Below are 5,226 nucleotides of genomic sequence, written 5' to 3' on the forward strand. Positions count from 1 at the left end.
CAAATGATACAATTTCACTTTTTATATGGCTGAGTCATATTCTACAGTATATATGTATCATATTTCCTTTATCCATTACCAGAGCGGATTCTAAATTCTGGCTAGTGTCAACAGAGCTATAGTAAATATGGGCATATAGGTGTCATTTTTTTCAATAGAATTATTTTATTGATTGCATCATAGAACTATCAGAAACTGGTCAGGATCCAGGATAGCCTCCTAAGATGTGTTAACTTAGCCCTTATTCATCAGTCTGTTGAATTGTTCCTTTTTCGGAAACATAGATACCATCCAAAATTTTTCTGATATCTTTGTTTTTAACTGCTGTTGCTTGCTGAATCAAAGCAGCTGAATTTGAGACAAGTTCAATATCATTTCCTTCAAGGATTAATTCATCTTTCTGGGCTTGAAAGATTGAACACCTGTCCTCATCCTAACTTTTCAGATATATTTCTAACCCAAGAAGTTTCAGATTTCAACTAGAGACCCATTCTCCTGAATAACAACATTAATGGAGAAATGAGCATACACAGACCTCATCTTGTAACCAAAGCCCTTGTAACCAAAGCCCAGAGTAAAACCCTTGATCATGTTCTGTACATGCCTACAGATCTTGCGCAAGGTGGCCAGTTCCTTTCTGTTTCCCCACTATTTGTCAACCCGGAGCCTCTTCTTTTCTTTTCCAAGAAGGCTGAATTCTACATTGATGTGGTTGAAATCCCTCCACAGGGTTCCGCAGAGATCTTTCGCAATCACTGCATGTCCCTTCATAGTGATGTGGACATTTTCTGGAATGTCGACATCTGATTGCTGAGAATGGTCTTCATTCTCGCAGTAGATGGGACAAAGAGAGGTATAACTCTTATACACTAATTTATACTCATCCAAGCGTGTGTGTGCAAGGGCATCATAAGGTTGGTCTGTTTTACTTTATTTTGAGGAACTGCCACACTGAGTTCCATAGTGATTACACTAATTTACATTCCTAGCAACAGAATATGAATGTTATTTTCCCCTGCATGCTTGCTATCATTTGTTGCTTTTTTCTTTTTGGAACTCATATGATAGTCATCACTTAGGGTAAGATGAAATCTTACCAAATTTTCCTGCAGGGTGAGAGAAGGATCAAATTTCAGCCTCCTGCATATAGACAGACAATTTTCTCAATACTTGTTGAAGAGGATATCGCGTCTCCCACCTATGTTTTTCACTTCTTTGTCAAAGTTAAGATATCCATAGTTGTGTGGGTTTATTTCTGCGTCTTCTAGTCCATTGCTTTGTCTTCACATCTGATTTTGTGCCACTAATACCATGTTGTTTTTGTTACTATGACTCTGTTGTATCATTTGAAATCCAGTATTATAATACCTCCAGTGATTTAACCACTGGACTGCTTAAGGAGATGAGGGGAAGGAAGAAAGGGACAAAGAATGGTGGAGGATGAATAATATTGAAATACATAGTGGCTATGCATGAAGATAGCATAGGAAATCTCCCTAAAAACTACTGAGCAATGTTGGTAGAGGAAGGAACTGTCAAGAGAGAATTGTAGAAGAAGTTAATCAGACTAAATAATAGCATATATAAAGTATCATAGTGTGCAAAATATCCTTTGTGCAATTAATATACACTAAATTTTTCTTTGCAGGTCCGAAGCCTTGGATTCAGGGCCTGGGTGCTATCCCTGAGCCTCTTCGTGCTCAAAGCCACTTCTGGCTTTTTCTGAGTAGTATATTGGAGATAGGAGTCTCATGGACTCTAGGCAGCTAGACTCCTAAGTAGCTGGGATTACCAGCACCCTGCTGGTAGCTCATTTTCTTTGATGATAAGAAATAAAACAGATTGTGCACAAGTGGGTACTAGGGAGGGTTAAGTGTTCCTGGAAAGGGATAATGAGGATAGATATGGTTGAAGTATTTTATATGTATGTATAAAAATAAAACAATGAAATCTGTTGAAGTTGTCTTAAGAAATAGGAAAAGGAGATAAGGGAGAGTAATGGAAGGGGTGAGTTTGATCAGGGTGCATTATATGCATGTGTTTGTGACTAAATCTCCTTGAACAATTAGTACGTGCTAATAAAAGCCATCAAAGGTAGTAGGACCCCACTTCTGTCCTCTTCTTGTCTCTTGTATCCTGGCTATGAAATGAGCATCTTTGATCCACTGCATTCTCCTACCATAAGGCATCACCTCTCAAACCCAAAAGTAATGGGATCAACTGATCATGAATTGAAACCTCCAGATCAGTGAGCCAACATGAATGTCTCAGGTATCTGTTAGTGTGGTGGAAAGCCACCTTCCTTCTCGCGTCCTTCTCTCCTCTGCTTCTGTCCAACATGAGTTCTCATTTCCAAGCTCCATCTGGCCACATGATCTCTCCTCAGCCACTTCCCCATGCCACACACCAGAATAAAAGCCATGTAAAGATTGTGATTCAGGTCCAAGTCATTAGCACTCAAGAGTTAAAAGAAGGCAAATAACCAGCTCACGGGAGGAAAAGACCCATTCCAGTCCTGATTGCTGAGTTCCTGGGGGCAAGGGAAATTTTTGTTCCTGTGAACTAGAGGAGGTGAGGACAACATGGAAAGGGGGCATCAAAAGGTCAAAGAGATGCTCAAGTCATGGACTATGAGTGAAAGAAGACAAGCATTTAACTTTAACAAGATGAATCAGGGTCAGCTATTCGGGACTTGGCATGGGTTGAAAATGGTGGATCAAATTTTTATCTCTGGAGATATCCCCTGCCTTTCTCAAATGCGATGTCAAAGAAAGGTCAGACATTAAAGTAACCACAAGGAATCTAAAAATATGTTCTTCATAGTTGCAGGACTTTGAAGAGCTTTTCTTTTTAAACAAAGGCGGGGGGGGGGAGGGTTGTGGCATCTTAATCAAGCAGTCTTTCAAAGTTCCTAATGGTTTTCAGGTTTTCTCAAGACCTTTCTATAAAACCAAAGGACACAGATGATTTTTCTTTTAATTTAAGCACAGATGGGAGAAAAAAATGGCACAAGAAATCAGAGGTTTGGTGTAAGAAACAACTCAAGATCAAGTATCAATTTGGGGGCTTTTTAGAGCAAATGAGCACTAGTCAACCTGATGGAGAGAGATGGGTCCATAGATGGCATCTTGAGACCCTATTATAATTCAAGCAACCATTTATTTAACATATTTCTCTCCAAGAAGTTTAAATTCTCATGCTTCCTACACTATGTTCAGTCTATATTCTACAGGAGCTTGTATATATTTTTTTACATTCCTTACCCACTTGGTCGAACCATAAAACAAAAAACAAAAAAACAAAAACAAAAACAACGTGTTCTCTCTCATCCCTCCTTGTCTGTGCTCTGGATCTTGTCCCCATATCCAGTAGAGTTGTAGGAAATGAAGGGAAACAGGCCATTGAAAACGATATCAGAACCACCAGACTTGGGTGTTAATGTCAACGGAGTATAAAGGAATTAAAGGAAGAAACAAAAAGGACTCTTGTCACCAATAAGAAACTGTAGAGCCCCAAAGGTTGACTAATTTACCATAAAATAAAAGTAGAAACCAGGAAGAAACTGAAGACCACCCCCCCTCCACACACACACATACACACTCCAATACCAAGATCTTTTCCTTGCCCCCAGGCCCTGGCACAGCCCATTACGCTTAACCCTGTACCAGGTAGAGCACCAACTACAGAAAGTGGCAATATAAGGAAGAAACCTGAAGAGCAGCACGACAATAATTATAGATTGGAAGGAATCTTACTACAAAGGTTTAAATCTCTATAACTAGCCAAGTGATCACATGGTAAAACAGAAACACGATGTTGGTGGCTAGGAAACAAGCATTCATAGGGCATAAACAAAAGCTTAGGCTATTCCAAGGGAAACATAAATTCAGTGATGTGATAGAAAATATAGACTAGATTTGAGGAGAATTACTATATTGGAATGGTCCATTCATCTGTTGACAGCCTTTCAAAGAAAGTGATGGCAGCCTGCTAGTTTGCTTCATTCGAAATCAGTCTGGCCAAGGAGCTGGAAAACACATCTCAGGGAGGGGTGGTGGACAGCAGACGAGGGATGGGTTGCTGTCATAAATCTTGTTCATTTTACTTCTCGCTGATTTTTCTCTTCTGCTTCCTTCCATTCTCTCTTCCATTCCCATGCCAAGGCCCCTCAGATCACCAAAATCCTTTTCCCTGGAAAACTCTTCCGAGACTAAGGGAAGGGAGTTGCTGACTGATGGCCAATGACAATTCCCAGGGGTCCCAATGGACAGTGGTCACTGATAAGTCTGTCTCTCAGGTCCCTAAAGATTTACTTCCTGGGTTATTTTCCTCTATAAACCTGGCTACCTTGTGCTCAAGCGTGATTTGCATCACAAACTACTTGCTACCTAGGGATTAAACTTTGAAGATGCCAGTGCCTAATATGTGGACTTTTTATTCCAGTTCAAAGGGTTGAGTTGGTCCAGGTGAGCTAAGAGACTTTTTTGGCTCCAGTCAGAAGACTGAGCGACGGTCTCTCTCATACCCTTTACAACATGACTGTGGCAGTTCCCCTAATGTTTTTTCAAGGGCATTCATTCTGATCCAAATAACTCCCAGCCCAGCCAAGTAAAAGGAGAGGTGTCACTATCATCCAAACTATAAGCGAACTGTACAGTCTTATGTGAATGCAATTTAAAGAGCATTTTGCTGGAAGGTCCAAATAACAAACCACTTTTTCCAGATGTTAGAAAGCCTGAGGTCTGTGTACAGAAAAATACAGCATTCTGGACTTTTAATCTAGACTTTCTGTGAAAGTTCCTAGATGAAAGCTACCATAAAGAAAATGTTTGCTTCACACTCATGCTGCTCTGTGAGTTGAAGGTGTCCCCCCCCCACCCCCAAGAGCTCACTGATTTAGTATTTCAGAAACACACTCTTGTGTGAGAGGCAAAATTGTCCTGGGAAAAAGCATGACTTGGACGCTGCGTTTTATTTACTGAAATAAAGATTGCGGAAATAGATAGAGATGGAGAAAATGGTTTTGAAATATGTTCCTTGTTAGAACCCTGTTGCCAGCACTTAAATAAAAGAGGGGAGGGTTTAAAAGAGAAAATCCCTGTTTGGCATCCCAGAAGAGCAATTTTGTCTCAGGGATCTCTGCTGACACAGCTGATTCATACTCAAGACATCTGTGGATGAAGGGCTCTCTGGCTAAAAGTAGAAACAAGTTCTCTAGGAAGATAG

The 5,226-nt window shown here is 40.3% G+C and overlaps 1 pseudogene; it reads right to left on the bottom strand.

Annotated features, from left to right (window-relative positions):
- Nucleotides 1–241: 241 nt before the first annotated feature.
- Nucleotides 242–827, bottom strand: LOC138812097 (large ribosomal subunit protein uL6 pseudogene; annotated as a pseudogene).
- Nucleotides 828–5,226: the final 4,399 nt, after the last annotated feature.

The sequence above is a fragment of the Dipodomys merriami genome, unplaced genomic scaffold (genome assembly GCF_024711535.1).
Source record: "Dipodomys merriami isolate MVZ:Mamm:240054 unplaced genomic scaffold, mDipMer1.0.p SCAF_56, whole genome shotgun sequence".
Taxonomy (NCBI): Eukaryota; Metazoa; Chordata; class Mammalia; order Rodentia; family Heteromyidae; genus Dipodomys; species Dipodomys merriami.